Genomic DNA, 16284 nt, shown 5'->3' with positions numbered 1-16284 from the left:
TCAAGGATCAAAGGTATTGGCCTATAATTTCCTTTCTTTGTAGTGTCTTTATCTAGTTTTGGAATTAGGATAATGCTGGCCTTGTAAAAGAGCTTTGAAGTCTTCTCCCCTCTTAAATTTTTTGGGACACTTTGAGAAGGATAGGTGTAGTTCTCCCTCAAATGTTTGATAAAATTTAACCGAGAAGCCATTTGGTCCAGGAATTTTGTTTGCTGGGAGTTTTTTTTAATTTTATTACTTTAATTTCTTTAGTGGTAAATGATGTATTCAGGTTTTCTTATTCAGTTTTGGCAGACTGTTAATCCATTTCACCCAAGTTGTCCAATTTGTTGGCATATAATTATTTGTTCATAGTATTTTCTTACAATCCTTTGTATTTCTGTGATGTCAGTTGGTAATTCTCATTAATTTCTGATTTTATTTATTTGGGTCCTCAGTTTTTTTCTTGATGAGCATGGTTAAAGGTTTGTCAATATTGTTTATGTTTCCAAGGACCCAGCTCTTGGTTTCATTGATCTTTAATATATATATATATATATATATATATATATATATATATATATATATATTTAGTTTCTATGTCATTTATTTCTGCTGTAGTATTTATTATTTCTTTTCTGCTACTTACTCTGGGGTTTGTTTGTTCTTCTTTTTCTAGTTTTTTTTTTTTTTTAGGTGTAGGGTTAGATTGTTTATTTGAGTTTTTTTCTTGCTTATTGAGGTAGACCTGTAATGCTATGAACTTTCCTTTCAGTACTGCTTTTGCTGTGTCCCATAGATTTTGGGCTGTTGTATGTTTATTTTCATTTGTTTTCAGGTAACTTTTGATTTCTCCCTTAATTTCATTGTTAACTAATTGTTTAATTACGTTTTCTTTTGCCTCCATGTGTTTGAATGTTTTTCAGTTTTTTTTTTTCTTATTGTAGTTGATTTCTAATTTCATACCATTGTGGTCAGAGAAGATGCTTGATATGACTTTAGTCTTCTTAAACTTATTAAGAATTATTTGTGTGCTAACATGTGGTCTATCTTTGAGAATGTTCCTGTACACCTAAAAAGAATGTATATTCTGTCACTTCGGGATAAAATGTTCTGTAAGTATCAATTAAATCCATCCAATCCAGTATGTTGCCTTGTTGATTTTTTGTCTGGAAGATCTATCCATTGATTTCAATGGGGTGTTAAAATCCCCTACTATGACTGTATTGCTATCAGTCTCTCCCTTAATGTCCACCAAGATTTTCTTTATATATTTAGGTGCTTCTACATTGAGTATATATGTATTTACAAGCGTTATATCCTCTTGTTGGAATGATCACTTTAGGATTATGTAATGACCTTTTAATCTCTTGTTATGGACTTTGTTTTGAAGTCTGTTTTGTCTGATATATGTATTGCTACCCCAGCTTCCTCCATCCCCCCATTTTCATGAAATATTTGTTTCCATTCCTTTACTTTCAGTCTTTTCTCCTGAGGTGGGTCTTTTATAGACAGCATATATATGGGCCATGTTTTCTTATCTATTCAGCTACACTATGTCTTTTGATTGGAGCATTTAATCCATTTATGTTTAAGGTTTATTATTGATAGGTACTTATTTATTGCCATTATTTTTCTTTATACCTATGTTCATCTCTCTCTCTCTAATTCTTCTTAACATTTCTTGCAATACTGGTTGGTGGTAGTGAACTCCTTTAGCTATTTTTTTCTCTTGGCAGCTCTTTATTTCCTTTCTGGACTAACGTGTTTCTGTTGAGAAATCAGCTGACAGCTTTATGGGAACTTCCTTGTAGGTAACTAACTGTCTCTCTCTTGTTGCCTTTAAGATTCTCTCATTGTCTTTATTTTTAAAAAATATTTTTTATTGATTTCAGAGAGGGAAGAAGAGGGAGAGAGAGATAGAAACATCAATGATGAGAGAGACTCGTTGATTGGCTGCTTCCTGCATGCACCCCTGCTCCCCCTTCCCACACACACACAAACTGGGGGTTGAGCCTGAAACCTGGCCATATGTCCTGACTGGGAATCAAACCATGATCTCCTGGTTCATAGTTCGACACTCAACCACTGAGCCATGCCAGTCAGGCCTCTCATTGTCTTTAACCTTTGACATTTTAATTATGGTGTGTCTTAGTGTGGGTCTCTTTATATTCATCTTGACTAGGACTCTCTGTGCTTTCTGGACTTGTGTAACTTTTTTATTTACCAGTTTAGGGAAGTTTTCAGCCATTATTTATTTAAAGAGATTTTCGATTCCTTGCTCACTCTCTTCTTCTTCTGGTATCCCTATGATGTAGATGTTTTTACACTTGATGTTTTACCAGAGTTCCCTTAGACTGTCCTTATTTTTTTTTAATTCTCTTTTGCTTTGATGCTTTGCTTGGCTGCTTAAATTGCTGATTCTACCTCTGCTTCATCTAACCTGCTGTTGATTCCTCTAGTGTATTTTTTATTTCAGATATTGTACTCATTTCTAACTGCTTCTTTTTTTTAAATTAAATCTTTATTGTTCAGATTATTACATTTGTTCCTCTTTTTTCCCCCCCATAACTCCCCTCCTCCCAGTTCCCGCCCCACCCTGCGCCCTCACTCCCCACCCACTGTCCTCATCCATAGGTGCACGATTTTTGTCCAGTCTCTTCCTGCATCTCCCACTCCCCTTTCCCCCCCAAGAATAGTCAGTCCATTTCCTTCCTATGTCCCTGATTCTATTATATTCACCAGTTTATTCTGTACATCAGATTATTTATTCACTTGATTCTTAGATTCACTTGTTGATAGATGCATGTTTGTTGTTCATAATTTGTATCTTTACCTTTTTCTTCTTCTTCCTCTTCTTAAAGGATACCTTTCAGCATTTCGTATAATACTGGTTTGGTGATGATGAACTCCTTTAGCTTTTCCTTATCTGTGAAGCTCTTTATCTGACCTTCAATTCTGAATGATAACTTTGCTGGATAAAGTAATCTTGGTTGTAGGTTCTTGGTATTCATCACTTTGAATATTTCTTGCCATTCCCTTCTGGCCTGCAAAGTTTCTGTTGAGAAATCAGCTGACAGTCGTATGGGTATTTCCTTTTAGGTATTTGAGTCTCTTTCTCTTGCTGCTTTTAAGATTCTCTCTTTGTCTTTTGCTCTTGGCATTTTAATTCTGATGTGTCTTGGTGTGGTCCTCTTTGGATTCCTTTTGTTTGGGGTTCTCTGCACTTCTTGGACCTGTAAGTCCATTTCTTTCACCAGGTGGGGGAAGTTTTCTGTCATTATTTCTTCAAATAGGTTTTCAATATCTTGCTGTCTCTCATCTTCTGGTATCCCTATAATTCTGATGTTGGTACGTTTGAAACTGTCCCAGAAGCTCCTTACACTATCTTTGTATTTTCAGATTATTTTTTCATTTTGCTTTTCCGGTTGGGTGTTTTTTGCTTCTTCGCATTTCAAATCTTTGACTTGATTCTTGCGCTCCTCTGGTCTGCTTTTGGGTGTCTGTATAATATTCTTTATTTCAGTCAGTGTATGCTTAATTTCTAGTTGGTTCTTTATCACGACATTGAGGGTCTCATTAGATTTCTTGAGGATCTTATCAAGTTTATCAGCAGTTTCTAGAAAATTATTGAAAGACCTTAAAAGTGCGTTTTTTAGCTCTATATCCTCCATTTCTGTCATGTTTCTTTGTCTCCGCATTTTTTATGCTTTCTTGGTGCACCCCCTTGTGGTCTTTGTGAGCAGTCTTGTTGTAGTTAAGCCTTGATTGTTGTCGGCAATACTGGGGGTGAATTGACCTCCAGGCTAACTGGCTATGAGAGTCAGCTGTGTCTGCAGTGGGAGAGCTTCTGTGCTGCATCTCTAGGGCGGTGCTAGTCTAGCGTTTGCCTAAGGCTATCCAGCAAATGCCTCTGTGCAGGGCTTGGGCGGGGCGGGTCCCAGGGGATCTACAGGGTGGGCGGAGAGAGCAGTTATGGCTGCTCTCAGTTCCGTCCCCAAGGGCTCTGCCTCTCAGAGTCCCGGGAGAGAAAACTGCATTCGAGTTCCTACCAAAGCCAGACAGTCCCGCTTCTCCCGTTTGAGTCTGGGTCCCTAGAGACTCGCCCGGATCTGGAGCTCAGAGTCTGAAACTCCATCCCGATTGAAAACAACAACTGCGCCCTCCGCCGCCGGCCCGTTCCACATGCACTCCGCACCTTAGTATTTCACTTCCGCACTGCGCCTCCTCTGAGTCTCGGTATGGATTTCTCTTTCCTTCTAGTTGTAGAATCTCTCCTCAGCCAGCCTTCCTGTGGTTCTGGGTGATGTCCGTTCCGTCTTTTAGTTGTATTTTTGAAGTGGTTGTTTGAGGCAGCAAACTCTGGCGTTAACCTATGCCTCCATCTTGGTTCTCCTCTAACTGCTTTTTTTTTATGGTTTCTATATTCTTTTTAATTCTTACTATCTCTTTGTTTAAGTTCTCACTGAGGTCATCATTCTTCACCTGAGGTCCAAGAGCATTCTTACAATTACTGTTTTAAACTCTGTATCTGGTATCCATTTCATTTAATTCTCTTTCTAGGGATTTCTATTGTTCTTTCATTTGGGGTATATTTCTTTGTCTCCCCATTTTGTTTCTGTGTATTAGGTATATCTGCTATGACTCCCAAAGTTGTTATGATGACTTTATGATTTAAATGTCTTGTTGAGCTCAGTGGCACAATCTTCCAAATCACCTGAGCTCAGTGCTCCAGTAATGTTTCTTGTGGGATATATGTATCCTCCTGTTGTAATTGTGTGTTGAATGCTGTTGGCCCTTTTGTGGGTGGAGTTAACCTTTCAGGCTGGCTGACTAAAAGGTAAAGCTTGATCACTGATATAAGTTGCTGTGCAGGATCTACTCCCAAGGTAGAGTTGTTCCCAGAAGGCTGCCTGCCAGAATCCCCCTTTGGATGTGTCATTTGTGTGTCTAGATGGGTCAAGCTCTGGTGTGGTCTAAAGCTCATCATTGGTTGTGTTGGTCCTGGGTCCATTTGGGTGGGATTCAGGTATAGGTTGATGTCTGACATTGTGTGTAACCAGCCTTGGGCTATCTATCTGGAGCTACAATACTATTCACTGTTTGTGGTTGTATCTACTGGGCCTGGGTGTGTATGGGAGGAGCCAATCTGTGTAAAAGGGTCAACTTCCTCCAGTTTAGAGCTGGAGGAAGATCTATAAAGGGTCTGGGGCTCCCTGAGGACTGCCTCCACCTGTCAGCTACTCTGACTCTTCCAGAGGTTTCCTGATCTTCCTCCAGAGCCTTCCAAAGAGAGACTGTAGAATGGGCACAGGCTTGCCACAATACACAGATCCTTCCACAGGTCATGAGAGTGGGGTGACAGGGTCAAGAGGACAGGGATAGTGGGTCCCCTACTTGGTGGTTGTGTGGTCAGGCACTCATTGAGTGGAAAGTGGCGCTACTCCAGAGCCAAGCCACTAGTGTCTACTAGAGTCTCCAACTCTAACTCCCCCAGGGAGAGCACAGGTTCAGGTTGGGTGCAGCCTGCCATCACCTCCTCAGGAGCAAGCTCAACAGGGTGGAGTCACCAGGTGTCAGGAAGATAGATCAAAAGAGTCTCCCATTGGTGGTGGTGCTGGCTGAGCCCACAGAGGGGTGGAGGGGTGGGGTAGGCCAAGCACTTTGTTCCAGACCCAGACAATAGCTTCCAAGGGAGACAATAGGCTTCAAGGGAGACTTCAAATATCCCAGTTCCTAGAAGCACACCCTTCTCCCTTCAGAACTGAGCTTAGCTGGGCGGGACCACTGGGACTTGAGAGGGCTGATCCAAACAATCTTTCATTGGGAGTGTTTCCTGTAAGGCTGAGGAGTGGGGCAACCACTCCTTTCCCTTCTCCAGAATATCACAGGCTGAGCTCACAGGAGAGATAGGAGTGCTCCCCATGTCCACCCTCCCACCCCCAATGTAGCCACATAACCCAGCATCCACCCATCTGATTCCTGGACAAAGCTTTCCTGGGAGATGCTCTGAAAGTCCCAGCTCTTTGTGGCACTCTGGTCCCCCTGCACAACTGAACTCAGCAGGGCAGGGCTGCAGAGTGGCTGATGCTCTCCTCTGTACCCAAAGCTACATAGCTTAATTACTGTCTGAGTCTCCACGAAGAACTTCTCCAGAAAAGGAAAAAGAGTGCTCCAAGGGTCTCTGCTGGGTGCAACCAGCAGACCCCTCTGTAGAATCTGAGCATAGCAGAGTGGTGTTGCCAGTAGTCGGAGGACTAGGCAGTGCACTCCTCAGGCTGGTGCTGTAACAATAGGAGGGTTTAACCCTAGTAAGGTGGCGTCTGGGTCTCTGGACTCCCTTCTCTCCCAGGTGGACTGAATCCCCACTGATTTTCACCACTAGATGCTATGTGGGTTCTTCTTCTCCTCTCTGTTGCTCTGATTTTGGGATTCCTGCATGGGGTTGAAACCCCTCACTCCTGGGAGTAGGAGTTTTGCAGCTGAGATATCCCTCAGGCTTCTCAGCTGATACATGTGGGTGTAGGAGCCAGGCCTTTCTTCTTCTTTGCCCTTCTTACCAGTCCCTATGTGTCTTCTTCTGTAAATCCTTGTTTATGTTGTTCAGTTTAGCTAGACTTCCGTTGGTTGTTGAGGTTGATTGCTCTATAATTTAGCTGTAAATCCAATTTAGTGCCAGGAGTAGGTGAGTGTACTTCCACCTACTCTGCAGCCATCTAGGAATCCCCACAATCTGAATTGTAAATGCAGATGAAAGGTCCCTGCAGCAGTGAAGAAAGCCTGTGGGTATTTCAGGGAGGGTTAGCAAAAAAGCAGGCATCTTCCGCTCTTCTTTAGGGTCTTATATTTTAACAAGTCAGCCTTTGCAGTCCATGCTGAAAATACACTCAAAGGAATATTTACAATGTGGATCTTATATTAAACATTTGGTTTTATATACTTAAATATTTATAAAAGCATATGTGGAATCAACTTTAGTCTACAAACTGAAGTGTGCAAAACATATCAAAAAATGTTTTTATTTCTTTAAATCAACTTAGTTTTCAGACTCTCAGCTTCCATCCTTCCTCTAAGATGGTAAGAATGTCCATCCCATCCTTGTTGGGGCCTTCTCTCCTTCCCAGATTCACATCAGAACCGTGAAGCTTTACTTGGAATGAAGACATTTGAGGAAAGGACTCTAAGCTCCAGTTTTTCAAGGCACCACTGGCTTCTACACTGTGAGGCCTAGAGTGGTGCCCTGGATTTTGGTGGCACCATTTAGGGTGAGGGAACTGGTGCCTCCTTCTTGAAGCCATCTCCTCTGGGCAGAGTCAGAGCCAGAGCCAGCTGCATGGCCGAACGACCTCTAGTTTCATGGAGCCCCACGCTCAGAGCCCTGAGTTTGTGTTAATGCTCTGTTGTCATCTTGGAACGTCAACAAGGAGCCTCACCATTTCCTTTTGCACCAACTATATAGCTGATCCTGCCCGTGGGTTTAGTCACCACCCCTTCTGCTTTCTCAGTGGGGTCGGCACTCTTCCTCCTCTGCACTGTGTCTCTGCTTCTCTGCCCTCCCAGGCTTTGTCCCCCTTCCTTAGTGTCGGGGGCACTCATCCCTTCAATGGCTGTAGGTGTTTACAAAAAGCAGGAAGAGCCACAGATTTCAGGGGCTCTGCCCTCCAGCCTGCAAAAATCCCCCCAGCCAATGAAGCACAAAAGGAACTGGTTTCTTTTCAAATTGGGAAAAGAAAACAAATATGTGGGAAGAAAAAACACACCTTAATGCTGCAATAAATTATTATGCCACATAAATAGCTGTGCTTCAATTCACTGTAAGTTATTTTCCTGATTAGTTTTGATAGTTTGGCCTACAAAATAGGTCTCTAGGACCAGAACCCCAACACATACTGCAGTACCTACAGAAAGCAAGGGCACAGAGAGCTAAGCTGGGTGTTGCTATTAATAAGATGCCATATACAGTCTAGCTCAAACTGGAACACTTTTGGAAAGGACCTCTATCAATAATTACCCCAGAGCAGTAAGAGTGAACTGGGACCACCATGGCCAGACAAGGATACATGTCACTCCATCTATAAGTGACAGAGGCAGGATTTGAACCCAGGTCAGTGTGGCTCCCACTGTTTGGGTATTAATTAGGATAATCTGTGGCTAGCTCAGCCAATGGCCATGAATGCTTTCTCTCACATTCATGTTGCCGTGGTCCTGTTGACACGGCCTGAGAAAGACGAGGTTCACAATGGGAGGGTTTTATTCATGAGGACCCCGAGAACTGCATTCCTCGGTTGCAATTGGCCAGTGTTCCAGGCATGAATGAGGGAAGTTTCATCTTCAGTATTTACTGAAAACAGACGCTGAAGTTTGAGAAGCAAATGTAAAGTGCTCATTTCAAAAGCCTCTTTATATACATGTTAAATCAGTTTGTGGGAAAGAGACCACAGAGATTGTTTAAACATTCATACTGATGACACAACTGTTCTAAAATATGCGGTTCCTTGTAGTTCTATGTGGAATTAATTGCATATGGAGGAAGTCATCTTTTGAAACTGGATTAAAAGAAAATAGTTCATAACCCAGTGATATCAACATGCACACCATTGTGCCTGGGACTCAGCTTCAGTTTTTCTTATCTCCGCCACTGTCTGAAGACAGTGTTTGCTCCCTCAAGGCGTCATGACTGAACTATGTAGCTCTGTGGAGAGAAAAAACCAGTCTGGGGCCAGAATGGAAGAGACCTCACTTCAGCACTGGCCTTGAGTTCCAAGAGGAACTCCCTTTTCCACGTCCGTCCCTTAGTGGAGGGCATTTGCAAAGAGCAGGTCCCTCTCTACCCTTGAATTCCATCAGAGCCATTAATGCAGCAAGTACTTGGGAGCACAATTTCCTCCCTCACCACACAGCATATCTCAATAGTCATCCTTAAATGAATTACCCACAATCCTTAGCAGGGTCTCTTGTTAACGACAAAGCAGATAGCTATGTTTAGAAAGAAACAGCTCCTTATCTCCGGCACTCGGAGGGAAATCTGCAGTCATTTCCTAGAGATGGTCTTGGTGCTGCTGTGGGCTCCAGCGTCTCCACGATACAATCAGCCCTCCACCGAAGCTACACAAAGTGGTGGGACTCCCCCGTACGTCTCACTCCCGGCTGTAATCACACTTTTAGTACATCTGTTGTTTTTACATTTCCAGTCCCATTAATTCTTCCTTTAAAAAAAAAAGATATGAGGAGTTGAGAATACCCATATTCACTTTGAAGTACCCTCACTTAAATGAGAGACTTGGAAAAAAAATCGAGACATGAGGCAATCCTGAAAATATGAATAAAAGAATATAAATATTTCTCCAACCTCTCTAGTCTTCATTAAAATAGGCAAGAGGAAGAAACCGGTTTGCCCTTTTATGTTTAATTTGGACTCTAACCTCTTTGAAAACTTCGGCAATATGATTAATTTCAGCTTATCTTATGGAATGTCTCTCCACCTATTAAAAAGTCTATTCATCTTCAGAAGTGCATAAATATGTCTCCTGTTTTACAGCTATTTTTAAATATCTCTTACATATAATTGTAATGAGATCTATTTCCAGGACAATAGCTAAGTATCAATTACATTTCCATTATGTCTATTAGTTTCGTGGTTGGAAAACTTAAGCAAAAATACTCTCCCTTGGATGAATAGGAAAACAATGTTCATTGCAGTAACATAAATAATTCAAAGAGACCCTGTTGTTCTATCTAACAAGATCAAAAAGAGCAAAAAAAGAGAAGAGAAGGAGATTGTGAAGGGGAGAAAAAGAAGAGGAGGAAAAAAAATAAGAGCTGTAAATTGTAGGTAAATGTGTAGAAAATTTCCTTTTTATGTTTTTTTTTTAATGTTATCTCACATAATGTTGGAAAAACCTGTGAAATAGTGAAAAGAGGATGGGGCAGGCACCAGAGATCCTAAGTGTCTAATTGTCCACTTTTCTATCTCCCAGAGTCCTCAAGGTCATGTGAGGGCCATGCAACCACATAGGGAATGCACTGAACACAGCATTGCATTATTTGATGCCTTGAGGCTGATGATGTTAAAAATTATTTCCAGTGTGAAGTTATAACCAAAGAATTAATAGTACTTATAACAATAACGTATGCTTCAACTTGGTGATGAAAGCAACCTGCTCGATGAGGGATGGCATACTCAGCTGCTAAAAATCATAGTGCTACAGAAAAAAGTTAACTATCTGGTATTTTAAGGGCCACAGTTCATTTCCTATATTTGAATTCAAACCTTTAAAATGAAGACTTACCTGTGAGACTTACACATGGGAAATGAATGATCAATTTTTCCTTCCTAGGTTATCCCCCTTTGGAAGCATGGACTTTTCGTCCCAAGACAAAGAATGTGCCTTTCTCCGGAAAAATACCTCCTCATTGATAAATAATGAGCAAATGCAGAATGCTTGAGAAGCGCTCCCGCCAGTAGTATCTGTTGTGTCAGCACTAACCAGCTGGTCCTTGTCTGTATTGAAGTCAAAGAAAACAGGAACTTAGCTTGCATCCCAGTTCCCAAGGAAAGGAGGATTTCATCTCCCAGGTGTGCACAGGGGCCTAAACCCAGGTAATTTAAAAACAAACAAACAAACAAACAAAAAACTAAACAAACAAAAACTTTGCTCAAACATAGCCAGCAAAACTGTAGAAGCCTTAGAAAAGCAAGTTAGAGGTCACAGTTGCTATTTCTGCAACAAGGTTACTTTCTGCAAGACATCCTTGGGTTTTCTCCAATTAGTAAACAAGTGTTCAGGGAGCAAATTAGATTCATGAAAGACTATTGGCATGGTGGGCAATTCAAGTGCTATGGTTTCTGCCATTCATTAATCAACACAGTTATTTCAGTAATCCAATGTGCATTTAGAGCAAACACGAATGTGGAAGGCAGGGGTGGTGAGTGAGGAATTACCAAATAACCGTCACCTTTGGCCCATTTGCTTCTATCTGTACAATCTTGGGATCTGGATCATATTTATTAACACACTTTGCAGGCAAAGCTTTCAGGTAGTCACCTGTAATTATTGTGCCGCAAATCTTGGGCAATACACTTCTCTTTTGTCTAACCCAGAAAGGTGAACTGGAATGAGAGTGATTTTCTGGATAATTCGATCCAATGGAATAATACCCTGGTTGTCATGTGATGATGTCAAGGTTCCTGCAGCTCATGCCTTAGAACCCAGTTACATGGGAGACCATGTTTGAACAATGCCCTTTACGGAATTCAGTAACTAAATCCCACTGGACAGGAGCCAAGACAAGCCTCTTTAATGCCAAATTCCACTCTGGTGGGTCATGTTATTGGATGGCTCAAGTGAATTTGGGCCAGAAAAAAAAGGGCCTACATTCCCTCAGTAGTTGTATTTCTGTCTGAATTATCCAGATAATTACTTCGCTTTTCAACTTTTCTTTGCCTGCATGGAGCAGAGAGGCAGCTCTACTTATTTAATTGTTGTCTTTTGTCATAATGGAGTTATTACCTGTAATTCTCAGAAATCACCCTCATGCAAATGTGTAACTTTTGTATATATCAAAAAGAATCCCCTAATTCCAAATAGTTATTTATTCTTTTATAATTTTTATTTGTTCTTCGTGATTCATTCATTTCTGCTCTCCCAATACTCTTTCCCTACTTCATGTCAATATTTACTGGACAAACAAAAAGACATATTATCCATATGTTCATTTACTCAAGAATCTCTAATCAGCTGATAAATCTCTCAAGTCCTACAAAGCACCAGGGAAAAGGGAAGAATTTTTTGAAAAGCTCCGTGTTTGTTTAAAAACAAAAAGGTGAACTTATAAAACAAGTGTATTATTTGAAGCAGACATAGCACCTTTGGCTTGAAAAGATTTCAGGCATGAACATTTAGTCCTGACAATATTAGGCCCCACAAAATAAATTGAATCTCTCTTTGAAGACTGGAGAAGTGGAAACCTTTATGTTGTGACTTTTCCTCGACTGGATGATCATTTAGAACCAGCTCACCTGCCTCTTACCTGCTCACTTCTGCAGATCATCCTGTAGAATCTGAAAATAGGAAATGAGCCTAGATGCCCAGTGAGGTTTTCTTTCTGCCTCAGCCCTCATTTCTGCTCTCCTAATACTCCTTTCCAACTTAGCAGCCCATTTGTAAAAGAAAGCAGTTTACACTTCAAGGTGACCCAAGTGTTAAATATCTCTTTTTCTGCTACGGTATTGATCATTGCTGTCTCACGTGTCTCTTGTAAGCAATATTAAGAAATCACAAATGGATATCCCCCTGCTAAATGAAAGAAGCTATGATACCCAAGGGCCAGGGAGAGGAAGTTACATCCTAAGGGTGCTAAGTTTCAGTGTTAGATTTGCAGGTCATTTTTAGCTCTTTAAGTATGGTCCGCAGTGACCTGGCAGCTGGGAATTGAGGGAAGTGGGTAAATAATTGCGGTTACATGACAGAAAAGCTGGAGGTCTCACCTGTTTTTTGCCTGGTTTTGTTACTGCTCTCATGAGTGACATCTACACAACTCCAGCTCTTCAGAAGGGGTCAAGCAGAGGACAGAAACATTTGTAGAGATTCAAGCATCAGATGAGTAGATAGATTGGATGATCAGAAATTATTTTTTAATCCTGAGGTTATGTGAATCCCAATTAATTGTTTTGTTTATTGTTGAAGTTCTTCACCCTTTGTGTGTGCAAAGGAATGTAAAACATAATGCACTCACAGAAAAGTGCATACCTAAACTTCTGGGAAATCATCATTGAGGTAAAAAAAAATAGAACATAGCCAGCACCTCAGAGGTCTTCCCATGACTTACCTATTGCATGCCCACTATCCTGACTTTTATGGTAAACACCTCTTTTCTTGATAGCTCTCTCTACCCCCTAAATATGGATCTCTAAGCATTATGGTTTAATTTGCCTGTGTTCTAAACTTTATATAAACAGAACCATACACTTGTATGTTTTGCTATTTTTGTTCAACCTTATGTTCTGAGATTGACTCATGCTGTCAGATATAGCTGCCCTTCATTCATTTTGGTGGCTGGACCCAGGTAAAGTTAGATGGGTGACGGCTTAGGCAACTTCTGAGCCCCTATGACTTAGCACTTCATTCATACTTCAGCAGGGCTGACCACAGAGAATAGAATCCCCTGGCGCTTACTGGGGCCGGCAGAGATTTCCTGCAGAGTCTGGGGGAAGATTTTGGTAACATTCCTTTCTTCTCCTTAGACACAACATAGGGCACCCAAGCAGCTCCTCCCACTTTAGTATTGGGACTTCTTGGACTCCACCACCATGTTGTCACTACCTTGCTCTTGAAGACACTTCAATCAGAAACTGTCCTGATAAGAGAAAATCCTATCTAAGAAGCCACAAATACCTCAGATTCCAGAACCTTTCTGTGCCTGATACAGACTTCACCTGCAAAAATGGACTTCCCTGGCCTTTCTTCTTAGTGCCTATGCTAGTGACTAACTCTCTGCTGGCATTGCCTAGAAAGACGAAGCACTTCCATGACATGCTTGCCCAGCAGAAATAACAAAAGCAATCTGAAGGCATTTGGTTTGTAGAGCCTGAAAACATCTGGAAGTTTAGCTAAAGTAGGTGGGAAAATGTAGCCTTTACCTTTCCAGTCTGTGTTATACAGGAAAGCACATTATGGCAATGGTTTTCACAGTGGGGATCAGGACCCGTCATTAGTTAATCATGAAGCACTGGAAAACTGAAATAGAACAGAATAGAAATTTCAGAGGCCATCAGCTCGGAATGGGTAAGTACTGTTTTGTGGAACACATACACATGTGTATCCTGGATTGCAATGTAAGATTTTTAAAATAGTGGATTGAGTTAAAAAAAAAGAGCGAGAGTTTGAAAGCCACCACACCAGAAGGAAGGTGGGGTAGACGTTGAGTGTCAAATAACCATGTCCACCACAACTCCTGCTATCAAACTCGGAATAATAAACATGTTTAACAATGAGACATTGGGTAAGTCTTGTTGACCAGTATCTTTTAATGAGCCATTTAAGAGCATCTTAGTGTGTGGGTCATCCTTTCAGCCTGACTAATTCAAAGGCATGAGACAAAGCTGGCAGCTTGGATTAAGTCCTCTTCATAAGTTTCTTAAATTTAGCTGAGATCAGCTCCAGAAAAGATAGAGCTTGGCAAGCTGTGTGCTGCAAATAACTGGTAGAGTGCTGTGACGGCTGCCACAGATGTTGTGTCCACCTGCTCTGCTTTTGAAGTCACCCTCCATGAATCCCTTAGTGAACTTTCTGAAATACAAACCTGATTATTTCATTCTGTTTTAAAACATTCGGTAGCACCCTTTGACACACAGCTGTGATTCCCAAACTTGAGGTGTTTGCTAAAATACAGATTCCCACATCCTCCTCAGAGATTCTAATTTAATAGCTTTGGGATGGGGCCCAGGAATCTTTACTTTTAGTGGGAATAAAAACCAGACTCCTTCACATGAAAAAATAATTTGGCCCCACACCAACCTGGCCCTACCTCAGTTTTTCCAGTCTCTTCCTCCTGCTTCACCACCAGTCCCCCCCTCCTCTCTTCTATCCTCCCCTTCCTCCAGACAATAAACTATTTCTATGTCCTGACATTATCACATGCTGTTTCTTCTGACTGAAACATTCTACTTATTCCCACTCTCATCACATATTTCCCAAGCTTGTACTTACCTTAAAGAGCCCAGATCCAATATTACCTCTCCAAGAAACCTTCTCTTATATGCTAATAAAGTTGGTGTTTCTTTGCTATGCCATATGTTCTATACCTGTATTATAATGCATTGTTGTAATCACATTGAATTATGATTAGTTGTCGACATTATTTTCCTCTAATAAAACAAGGAGCTTATAAAATATAAGCACCTGTGTCTTATGTTTTTCGGTATCTCCACTGCCTGGCCAATAAAAAAGTCTATCAATATTTATTGAACAAAAGGATGATATGTGAATGGGTAGTTGGATGGACACATATTTGAATGAATAGAATGGCTTCTGTAAGCTATGTTTTTTTCTTTAACAGAGATTAGAACTGTTACTACTAAATTGCTAGCCTTTCATAAACATAGAAGATGCCTTTGAAAACCAAAATGGATTATGTATTAGGACCAAGTTCTACAAGATTCATTATGAGCCATCCAGGGCTGGTGGGTAGAGTTTTGATTATAAACTGAATATTGGTGCAATTCATAATATCTTCAAAATATCTTCCTACAAAGTGCTTCTCTGTTATAAGAAGGAAAATGGTGACTTTATGGTAGAGAAATTGGTAGACATTAATTTGACCCAGTGAGCAATAACGTCATTGGTTGACTTCATGTGTCTCTTGATGTGATATCCCAAGAAAAGCACAACATAATAGCATTCCTGCAAAGAAAACATGGCCTGCTTCTGCACATAAGAAGTCGACCAACAAACTCAGGTCGAGGAATGAAAACATGAAAAGAATGAAAAACAATTTCAGCTTGAAGGAGATTGGAAATCCATGACAATTAAATGCAATGCATGATGTGGATTGACTACTGGATCATAAAATAAAGAGACATTATTGGGACAGTTTGGAAAACTTGAGAGTGTTCTGTGAACTGGATGGCAGTGTAGATATTTTTTCTTAACTTGGTTGTACTATTTTTATGTAGGACAATTGTGTTTTTTATCATAAAGACTGGGGGAATTAAGAGCGATGAAACATTAGGTCTACAATTACTCAATTACTGCTTACATGGTTTAAAAAGAATAATAAAGATGTGGTAAAATATCTGGGCAAAGAGGATATGGGAGTTCTTTGTACATGTCTTAAAAATATTCTGTATGTTTGAAATAATTTAAAAAATAAAATATTGACTTCCACTTGTGGCCAAGATGGAATAACAGGGATCAGATTTACCTTCTTGCCTCAAACAACTGCCAAGGCAGCTTGAGTTTGTAGCCCAGAGTACCTTGACCAGAGGAGAGCTTCATAGAGAAAAGTTTTGGGGATCTGCAGAGAGATCCTTTTGAGTATTCAGCAGAGTACTAATCAGCATAAGTACATGAAAAAATTCTTTAAGGCTGGAGAAAGCATTAGAAAAAAAGTATTCAGCATTCACAAGGGGCCAGGAATAGTGTCTGGAAAACCTCATAACTCATGTGGCACTGGGTAGAGTAGTTAGAAGGATTTTGCCTCAGTTCTAAGGAACACATTACCAAGTTTAGATGCTGCTCTGATCCAGGCTAACAAATCTTACAAAGCAAGACCCAAAAGAATAAAAAGGTTTCCAAAAAACTTAAC

This window comes from Myotis yumanensis, unplaced genomic scaffold (genome assembly GCF_028538775.1).
Source record: "Myotis yumanensis isolate MYYU_CA2020_CCGP unplaced genomic scaffold, mMyoYum1.0.hap1 SCAF_3, whole genome shotgun sequence".
NCBI classification, from domain to species: domain Eukaryota; kingdom Metazoa; phylum Chordata; class Mammalia; order Chiroptera; family Vespertilionidae; genus Myotis; species Myotis yumanensis.
Note: the sequence above shows the minus strand (reverse complement) of the source record.